At 47.7% G+C, this 11007-nt stretch overlaps 2 pseudogenes; one reads left to right on the forward strand and one right to left on the reverse strand.

Annotated features, from left to right (window-relative positions):
* LOC116418817 overlaps positions 1–2732 on the reverse strand; it is a 188167-nt pseudogene extending 185435 nt beyond the window's left edge.
* A 6199-nt stretch (positions 2733–8931) lies between these two features.
* On the forward strand, positions 8932–9811 carry LOC111534515 (annotated as a pseudogene).
* Positions 9812–11007: the final 1196 nt, after the last annotated feature.

Consider the following 11007-nt stretch of genomic DNA (forward strand, 5'->3'; position numbering starts at 1 on the left):
TCCCTTCCTTCCTTCTTTCCGAGTCTTGCTTTGTCACCCAGGCTGGAGTACAATGGCACAATCTCGGTTCACTGCAACTTCTGCCTCCCGGGTTCAAGAGATTCTCGTGTCTCAGCCTCCTGAATAGCTACGATTACAGGCACTCGCCACCATGCCCGGCTAATTTTTGTGCTTTTAGCAGAGACAGGGTTTTGCCATGTTGCCCAGGATGGTCTCAAACTGCTGACCTCAGGTGATCCACCCTCATCAGCCTCCCAAAACGCTGGGATTACAGGCATGAGCCACAGCACCCAGCCATTTTTTTTTAAAATATAATTTCAACTTTTGTTTTAGATTCGGGGGTACATGTGTAGGTTTGTTACCAGGGTACATTGTGTGATGCTGAGGTTTAGGGTACAATTGATCCCATCACCCAGGAACTGAGAATAGTATCCAATAGGTAGTTTTTCAGTCCTTTCCCCCTCCTTTCTTCTCCCCTTTAGTAATCCCCAGTGTTCATCATTGCCACGTTTATGTTTATGTGTACCCTATGTTTAGCTCCCACTTATAAGTCAGAACATGTTGTATTTGGTTTTCCGTTCTTGTGTTAATTCACTTAGGATAATGGCCTCCAGCTGCATCCGTACTGCTGCAAAGGACATGATTTCCTTCTTTTTCATGGCTGCATACTATTCCGTAGTCTATATGTACCATAGTAAATGTCTGTTTCTTTTCCCTGAGTCTTTTGGGGCCCCATATAAAAGGGTCTGCAGGAAAGTTAACCAGCAACAGCATCAGGACTGGGGAAGGGCAAAGCTCATGGGGATCTTGGCTAGGGGAAGTTCTGGAAGCCCCCACCTTCAGTTGGGCTGGGGGCTCAGGCTGAAAGAGAAAAATGGAGTTAATCCTGGAAGTCTTGGAGGTGGAGAGGACAAGACATTGCTAGATCACTGTAAGAAGGTGACAAATGATTGTCCCGGCTCAGCATGTTTTGTGCCAGGATTATGTTCTGAGATATAGGAGAGTTAACTAAACTGGGACTGTGGATGAGTTATCTATTGCTTTGTAAACAATTACTCCCAAAACTTAGTGACTTAAAACAACAAACATTTATTATCTCACATGTTTCTGAGGATCAGGATTCTGAGATTCTGAGAATCTGTCACGAAGTTGCAGGCAAGCTATTGACTGGGGCTGCAGTTTTGTAAGACTTGTAAGAGCTGGAGGTAGATGGGCCTCCTGGCTCATTTATGTGGCTACTGGCAGGAGGCTTTCGTCCCTCACCACATGGGCTTCTCCACCACACGAGCCTCTCTACCACACGGGCCTCTCCATCACACAGGCCTCTCCACCACATAAGCCTCTCTACCACATGGCTTCTGAGGGAGGAAGAGAAAGAGAGGGAGAGAGAGAGGAGACCAAGATGGAAACTGCTGCCTTTATAACCTAATATTGGAAGTGGCGCATCATCACTTCTCTCAAATACTGTTGATCACTCCCACCAAATACAGTGCTACATGGCGGGGGACAGCCAAGTCCCAGAAAGGGGGGATCACTGGAGGCCAGCTACCACAGACTGGGTGTCTTTTGTTGATTCAATCTCTTATTTAAAAAATGGGTGGAGGTGGTGGCTCACGCATATAATCCCAGCACTTTGGGAAGTCGAGGGGCGGGGTGGGGGGGGCGGGTAGCATTTGGGGTCAGCAGTTCGAGACCAGCCTCTTCAACATGGCAAAACCCCATCTCTACAAAATATACAAAAATGAGCCGGGCTTGGTGGCGCACAACTGTAATCCCACCAGCTCCTCGGTGACGTTCCTGCATCCCACACTCAGCCCACTCAGGTCCTGCCCTCTCTGGAACATTCTCCCCAGGCGTTTCCATGTCCCGCATCTTAGCTCAACTAAGACTACACGGAGTGGACTTTCCTGGCAGTCCTCTTGGGAGATCCTTCTCTCCTTATGTCCTTTATCCCAAAGGCTGTTTACTTTCTCTCCATACCCCTTGTTCACCTTACTTGGTGTCCCAAGAGCCTGACTTCTAGGTACTTTCCCCCAGGATCCAGGATGATGGGAGCATCTAGAGCCCAACCTTTTTGGCACCAGGAACCAGTTTCATGGAGGACAATTTTTTTCATGGACTGGGATGGGGGTGGGAATGGTTTCAGGATGATTCAAGTGCATCACATTTATGGTGCACTGTATTTCTATTATTATTACATTGTAATATATAATGAAATAATTACACAACTCATCATATTGTCAAATCAGTGGGAGCCCTTCACTTGTTTTCCTGCAACTAGACAGTCTCACCTTCAGGTGATGGGAGACAGTGACAGATCATCAGGCATTAGATTTTCATCAGAAGCTCGCAACCTAGATCCCTTGCATGCACAGTTCACAAGAGGGTTTGTGCTCCTATGAGAATCTAATGCTGCCACTGATGTGACAGGAGGTGGAGCCCAGGCATTCACCTTCTGCTGTGCAGCCTGGTTCCTAACAGTCCACAGATCGGTAGTGGTCTGTGGTCTGGGGGTTGGGGACCCCCAGTCTAGAGTCATTTGTATCCATTAGGGCCCTTTGGCTGCAAGTTGCAGACACCTAACTCAATTCAAACAGGGACTTCGTGGTTGGCTCTGTGGGGTGTTCTCAGACAAAGGAGGGACTGGGGATCAGAAGTAAAGAGGATGAGTCCAGGGTCTTACCAGGAGGTCTCAGCAGCAGGAACTGGGGGTCAGCCTGTGCAGGCCCCATCCTGGCATCCACAACACATCTGGTCTTTGCATTTGAGGGAGAAGAACGCACAGAGCCATGGCAGCTTCATGATGCTACACACAAGGAGCTGGATTCCAAGGTCATGCAGCATGTCCACTGTCACATGGCCAGCAGGTGAAGAGGAAGGGAGCCTCTCCCAGGCCACAGGCTCCCAGGCTTAGATTTTCCTACTGCAACAGAGCTCTCAAATCTCAGATGTTCTTGAGCTACTGTCATGATTTTTATCATTTGCATTATACAATCTCTTCTATTATTATTTTTAATTCTATGTTTCATATGCTAGTTTTATTTTTGTCTAATGTACAAGTACTCTTATACTATTAAAGTTAGCAGCACAGGCTGCGTGTGGTGGCTCATGCCTATAATCCCAGCACTTTGGGAGGCCGAGGCAGAAGGATCACTTGAGGCCAGAAGTTCGAGACCAGCCTGGGCAACACAGTGAGGCCTCATCTCTATTTAAAAAAAGAAAAACAGGCAGCATTAATTTGTGAAAAGACTCAAATCATTTTTGGAGCCTTGTTTTGGGAAATCCTGCACCATAACTTAATGTTCTTTTCTATCTTAGGGGTGATGTAGACTGATTATGTGCAGTCACTTTTAGCAAAGAATCCTTGTTGTTCACTGGAATCATTTGCAGAAAAAGTAGGGGTGGCTCTGCTGGGAAAGGAGTGTGGGGACACCCATCCTCATTGGCTCAGAACTGAGGGGTTTCCTGGGACGTGGGACTATCGGTGTTAAAACTGGAGAGTTCTGGACAATCCTGGATATTCGGTGACCCTGGAGAGCAAGTTGGAGGATTAGAGTCCAGCCCACCTGGTTTCCAAGCCCTCACCATGTGGCAGATGTGAGGATGCTTCCTTGGATCGGGGGTCTGAATGAAGGGGGTCTGTGTCAGGAAAGCAGAAGCTGTAGCCGGAGGTCAGTGTGTGATGAGTATTATGGGTGGACACCTCTGCCTGGGCAGCTTCCAGGGCTGCAGAGGCCAGAAAGCTGAAACCTACATTTCCCATGCTCCTGGATGTATAGGAGTTGAGGCCCCTACTTCAGTTAATGCCTCCGGCCGGTGGCACAGTGGAAAGGATTGGGTTTTCTGCATCAGCATTCTAGGGCATGGCCATTCAGTTTGTGGGTTTGTTCCAGGGATTTGGGGGCTGATCGGGGGAAAATCTGACCACGAAGTGGCAGTAGCACACACTCATTTCACTGGGCAGTACTTTGACAGGTTTGCAAGCAGGGAAAGTCCCTCACAGCAAAAGCCAGGGAGGGCAAGGGAACTCTGGGGGCAGGGGCTTGTGTGACGAAGTGATGTTGCTTAGCAGTATAACCTGCCAGGGAGTCTCTGGGTGAGGGTGTTCCCAAGGGCAGAGAAATTTTGGGGGCCCTATAATGACAAGGCTTTCTATCTTATGCATGAGTAAGAGCTGCCACAGGAGGTTTTGCAGGGTAGGGAAAGCAGGCAGGCTCTAAATGGCTAAAAATATCTTTGGGTTATTTTAAAAAGAATCACGTGTAAAAATTTGAGTTTGACACCGGTGGACTTTCGAGGTAACGGGGCTCAGTTTGCTGTGAAGAAAGAAATGGGCCAGGCACAGTGGCTCACGTTTGTAATCCCAACACTTTGGGAGGCTGAGGCAGGCAAATCACCTGAGGTCAGGAGTTTGAGACTAGCGTGGCCAACATGGTGAAACCCTGTTTCTACTAAACATACAAAAATTAGCAAGGTGTGGTGGCATGCGCCTGTAGTTCCAGCTACTTGGGATGCTGAGGCAGGAAAATTGCTTGAACCCTGGAGGCGGAGGTTGCAGTAAGCCAAGTACACCAGTGCACTCCAGCCTAGGTGACAGAGTGAGGCTCTGTCTGAAGGGGGGGGGGGGGGGGGGGGGGGGGGGGGGAAGAGGAGGAGGAGGAAGGGAGGGAGGGAGGGAGGAACAGCCCAGGGACCAATACTCAGAGGCTATCTTTGGCTTCTCTGTGTAACAGTGGGGTGGGGGTGCATTTTGGAAGCAGCTGCTTCTTGACCCCTGGTGTGTCCTTCAACTCAGCAGTTCCTCCCCCTGCTCCCCCAGCCAGCCCCCTACCCCATTTCCCTGGAGTGCCTGGTTATGTGGTTTATTTATGTCCTGGCGGATCAGTTCTGGGGTCCTATTCTGGGTGTCACTTCTGAGGACCTAGACTACAGCCTGCACCCCTGTACTTCTCATGATTTTGGTGGGACCCTAGTCCCCTGTATTTAATCCTTTTCTACTTAACATGGCTAGTGTGGTTCCTGGCATCTGGAACTAAACCCTCCTAAGACAAATAATAGCTGACATCTGGTTTTGGTGCCAGGGAGACAGTGGCCAGCACCGGGGGCTATGGAGGGCTCTGCTTAGCTCCAGCCATGTAGGCTTGGCCAATGTCTAGAGTTTTGGTGAAAGAGATTCTTATGTAAGATAATTTGAGTCTTGGCTGTTGGCTCATTTAACAAAAACAAAAACAAAGGAGAGAGGGCCAAATGAAACATGTCTGTTGGTGAGGACACTAATCTGAAAGGGCGGCTATAACACAGTATGCTAGACAAGGCGCTTTGACAGCAAAAACGGATTGTCCTGCAATTCTGGAGTCCAGGAGTCCGAAATCAATGTGGCAGCAGGATTGGTTCCTTTTGAGGTCTGTGAGGGAAGGCTGAGTTCCAGGCCTCTCTTCTTGGCTTATAGATTGGCTTGTAGACGGGCCATATTCTCCTTGCATCTTTCCTCTATGTGTGTTTCTGTGCTCAAATTTCCTTTTTTTTTAATGAGGACACTGGTCATATTTGATGAGGGCCCACTCGAATCACCTCATTTTACTTTTTTTTTTTTTGACAGAGTCTCACTCTGTTGCCCACACTGGAGTGCAGCGGCACGATCTTGGCTCACTGCACCTTTGCCTCCCAGGTTCAAATGATTCTCCAGCCTCAGCCTTCTGAGTAGCTGGGATTACAGGTGCACACCACCACACCTAGCTAATTTTTTTTGTATTTTTAATAGAGACGGGCTTTCACCATGTTGGCCAGGCTGGTCTCTAACTCCTAACCTCAAGTGATCCACTTTCCTCAGCCTCCCAAAGTGCTATAATTATAGGCACAAGCCACCATGCCTGGCCTTCATTTTACTTTGATTACCTCTGCAAAGAAGGGCACATTCTGAGATACCGGAGGTTAGGATTCCAAGAAAGGAATTTTGAAAGGGACATAGTTCAACCCAGGACAGTGAGACGCATGGAATGGGCTCCAGGTCATGGCTGCTGGAGTATCCAGGGCTAATGACCAGCTAAAGGAAAGAAGGGCTGAAGAAGAGCAGATTTGCACAGGCCTGGGCACCCTCCCATTTAGGAAGCCTGCCCCAGAGGTCCCTGTGTGAGAGCCAGCTTTGAAATGCACCTTCCCCGGCTGGGTGCAGTGGCTCACTCCTGTAATCTCACTCTGGGAGGCCAAGGCGGGCAGACCATGAGGTCAAGAGTTCGAGATCAGCCTGGCCAACATAGTGAAAGCCCGTCTCTACTAAAAATACAAAAATTAGCCGGGCATGGCGGCATGTGCCTGTAGTCCCAGTTACTTGGGAGGTTGAGGCAGAAGAATCGCTTGAACCTGGGACGCAGAAGTTGTGGTGAGTCAAGATTGTGCCACTGCACTCCAGTCTGGGCAAGAGTGAAACTCAATCTAAAAAAAAAGAAAGAAAGAAATGCACCTTCCTGGCCCAGGCCAAGGACTGTGTTGTGTGATGATGTGTGAACCAGAAAACACCCATTGGCATACCAGCGACACACCTCACAGACCTGAGACCGTCCTCTCCTCCTATAAGTAAGTCAGCAAGTTTCAGGATCAGAGCAACCAGGCAGGTGACAGGTCAGCGATGTCCCCTCTGCATAGTCTGCAGGATGCCCAGGGCAGATTAGCTGGGCAGGGAGATCACAGAGCAACCAGGCCCTGAACTGCTCCAGTGAGGAGGCAGAACTTTTCCTCCCTGCCCTTTTCAAACTTGCTGTGGTGGATTCCTTTTTTTAGTCAAAGGAAGACTGATGATTTCATTATTTGTGTCACTCAACAATAAATCTTGGAGTTGCAGCTAAAGTGAATTCTTTCTCCACGCTGCATCTTCTGCTCTGTTATTCATCATGTTTAATCATTCGCTTACCTCGGGCCACTGCCGGCCTTGGGGAGGGCAGGGTACTATGGACTTGGGACAGTTTTACACTTTAGAGGCTGAGGGGAGGGGACTGCATTAGAAAGAGACAGGGCTGGGGTGGGAGGGTCATAGCTCAAGGAGCCAGTGAAGCTTCAACAGAGGCAACAGAATGACCAATGAAAGCAAGTGACAGCAAAACCCTCCTGGGACCTCAAAGCCTGGCCCTGTTTGCCAAGAAAATCTCTCATAAAAGGGGTCCGCCAAAAAGAAAAGGAGAGAAATGACTGAAGGGTTCTCTGCAGAGGGAAAGTTGAAGAATTTAATTCGAAATGAAATGTGCTCTTGTTTGTGTACAATTAACTTTCTCCCCAAATGAAAGGTTTTGTCTATCACATGAGTGTTTCAATAGCAACCACATAATTAAGGTAGCCTGTGCCTCTTCAGTTTCGGAAGCAGCCATTTGTGTTAACATGCTGGGGAAGCACACATTGCTTGGACTGGTTCCTGGGTCTAAGAAGGTAGAAAACAAAACAAAACACAGAGAGAAAGGAAGAAAACACCTCCAAATAGAGCCTTGGCTCCTGCGGGGATGACATCATCCAGAAAATGTGGGCAGGACCTTCCCTGAGAACCAAGAGGCCTGGGCTTCCTGACATGGGAGAAGGAGAACTTAGTTTCCAGAAACTGTAAAAATGGAGTCACCAATTCAAATGCCCACGGGGGTCAGGTAGGAGGTATATGTTTGGGAAGGGGTTGGCTGTAGTTTTCAACACAAGTCTGTTTTGTTTGCATAGCAATACATGGGTGTAAATACTTCAGTTCCACAAAGGAATATGCACTCTCAGTTTTCCTGAAATTTATGGCTCTCTTAATTTAACTTTTGTGTGTTTTTTTTTTTTTTTTGCTTTTTATAAAGAGATAGTGTATTACTTTTCTACTGCTAGTTAACCAATTGCCACAAATTTAGGGGCTTAAAACAGCAACCGTGTCTTATCTTACATTTTCCAACATGATGTGGCTGGGTTTTCCTCTGAGGGTCTGACTAGGCTAACCTCAAGGTATCCACCAGGCTTTGGTTCTTATCTGAGACTCAGGTCCTCTTTCAAGTTCACTGGTTGTTGGCAGAATTCATTTGATTCTCATGTTTTCCATGTGGTCCTCCCTGGGTTCAAGCTATTGATAGTGTGTGGAGCCCTTCTCATGCCTTGCATCTCTCTGCCTTCCTTTTTGGCTTTTTAAGTGTTCATGTAATTGTCTTGAGCCCACCTGGATAATCCCAGATAATATTCCCATTTTAAGATCAGCTGATTATTCAATCTTAATTACATCTACAGAGTCCCCTTCACTCTAAAATGTAACATAATAATGAAAGTTGCATCTGGTGGTGGAGGTTATGGAGACCAACTCAGTGTTGAGAAGTGAAAAATCTGGTTAAAAAGGGATAAGAGACCTGAATAGACATTTCACCAAAGAAGATGTATGAGTGGCAGCTGAGCACATGAAAAGATGCTCAACGTCTTTGTTGATGCAAAGTAAAATCATCATGTGATGCCACGATACACCCAGTAGAATCGCTAAAGAGAGAGACTGACAAGACCAAGTGTTGGCAAACATTTGGAACTGACAGAACACTCCTGTTATTGGTGGTAGTTCGAATGGTATCACCACTTTGTAAAAACAGTTCAGTTTCTTCTAAAGTTGAACACACACATCACTGACCCAGTGATCTCACTCCTAAATACTTATCCAAAAGAAATGAAAACATATGTCCACATATAACAGCTTTATTCATCATGAAACAACACAAATCTACACATCTCCCAGTGAATGGGTAAACACATCAGTGTATGTAGTTACAATGGAATATAATACTACTCAACAGCAATAGAAAAAAAAAGTGATTTACTGATAAAAGCAGCAGGGATGGAGTTCGAAAGTATCACGCAGCCAGTCCCAGGGTACTATGGCTACCTGTAGTCCCAGGTCCTGTAGTCCCAGGTCCATGCCCCACACCAGTCTCATGCCTGCCCACCATGGAGCCTGACCCCAGTGGCCCTGCTGCCTCTGGCCTCACTGCCATCCCTGAGGGCTGGTTCTGCCAGACATGCAGCCTGTGGTCCAGGCAGGCCTTGTCTCTGCTCCACAACCAGCGCTCACACTACCAGAACATCCTTGTCTTCTGCAGTAAAACCTATAGCAATATGCTGGTGTTGGATGATGTCATCCCAGGCACAGAGTGGGATGAGTTCTCCTACCAGGAGATGATACCCAACCTGCCTCTCTGCAGCCACCCCAACCCAAGAAAGGTGCTGATCATCAGGGGCAGAGATCTGTGTCTTGCATGAGGTGGGGAAGCACCTCTCCATGGAGTCTGTGGTCCAGTGTGACATTGACAAGGATGTCATCCAAGCCTCTAAGGAGTTCCTGCCAGGCATGGACAATTGCTACTCTAGTTCAAAGTTGACCCTTCATGTGGGTGATGGTTTTGAGTTCATGCAACAGAACCATGATGCCTTCGATATTGTCACTGACTTCTCAGACCACATGGGCCTGGCTGAAAGCCTCTTCAAGGAAGCCTATTATCAGCAGATGAAGGTGGCCCTCAGGGAGGATGGAATTCTCTGCTGCCAGGGAGAGCACCAGTGGCTGCAGTGCACCTTATAAGGAGATGCGGCAGTTCTGTCAGTTACCATGGTGGGTTACACCGACTGCATGGTCCCCATCCACCCCTGTGGCCAGACTGGCTTCATGCTGTGCAGAGAACATGAGCACCCATGTCCCTGGGAGCCTGTGCAGCATCCAACACAGCAGCAGGTGGAGCAGATGCAGCTGAAATACCATAGCCCAGATGCACACCGCACAGCCTTCGTGCCACCTGAGTTTGCCTGCAAGGCCTTGAATGATGGGAGCTGAGCCCCATTGCCGCCACCACCACCACCACCTGGGACCTTGGACCAGGGAGTCTCCAGGGTGCCTTGGTGCCTCCAGCCCTGGGCCAGATCTTCCGCCGGTTCTCACTGATCAACCAAGTGTTATAAGCCCCATAATGCTGCCCAACCTGCCCTGCTGGCTGAACTGTCTGTCTGTGTGTCTGTGTCTTTCTGTGTGGCATTCAACCTTCAAGCCTATACAAGCTGTGCACAGCACTGTCTCTCTCACTTCTGTTACCCTCCTCACTCACTATACACATGTACTTACAACAGCAACAACAACAACAACAACGAAACAACAACAACACATAGTATGTTTAGGATGAAGCCAGGCACAATGTAGATTCCATTTGCATGCAATTCTAGAAAATTCGAAACAAAAGTGAAAAAGCGTAGTGGTTGCCAGGGGCTGATAGTGGAGAGAAGAGATTGACTGCTAAGGGGCAGGAGAGAACTTTTTTGGGATGAGGGAACATTCTGGATTACGATTGTTATGGTGGTTATTTATATAACTGCATACAATTGTCAAAACTCAACAAAATATTCACTTAAAATTGGTGGCTTTTATTTTATGAAATTATATCTTTGTAGAACCGACATTATAGAATTACTATAATGGAAAAATCAGTGCTCCCTGCCAAAATTTCAGGCAACTGTAAAAAAAAAAAATACAAAAATGTGACTGGGTGCGATGGCTCACTCCTGTAATCCCAGCACTTTGTGAGGCTGAGGCGTGTGGATCACTTTGAGCTCAGGAGTTAGAAACTAGTTTGGTCAACATGTTAAAACCTCATCTCTACAAAAAATACAAAAATCAACTGGGCATAGTGGCTTGTACCTATGGTTGCAGCTACTTGGGAGGTTAAGACTGGATGATCACTTGAGCAGAAGTTGAAGTGAGCTGAGATTGCACCACTGTACTCCAGCCTGGGCGACAGAGTGAGACCCTGTAACACACACACACACACACACACACACACACACACACACGAAATACATATATGTGCCAGGCACAATGGCTCACGCCTGTAATTCCAGCACTTTGAGAGGCCGAGATGGGCAGATCACCTCAGGTCAGGAGTTTGAGACCAGCCTGGCCAACAAGGCGAAACCCCATCTCTATTAAAAATACAAAAATTAGCGGGACATGGGGGCACACACCTGTAGTTCCAGCTACTC

The sequence above is a fragment of the Piliocolobus tephrosceles genome, chromosome 5 (genome assembly GCF_002776525.5).
Source record: "Piliocolobus tephrosceles isolate RC106 chromosome 5, ASM277652v3, whole genome shotgun sequence".
Classification (NCBI taxonomy): Eukaryota; Metazoa; Chordata; class Mammalia; order Primates; family Cercopithecidae; genus Piliocolobus; species Piliocolobus tephrosceles.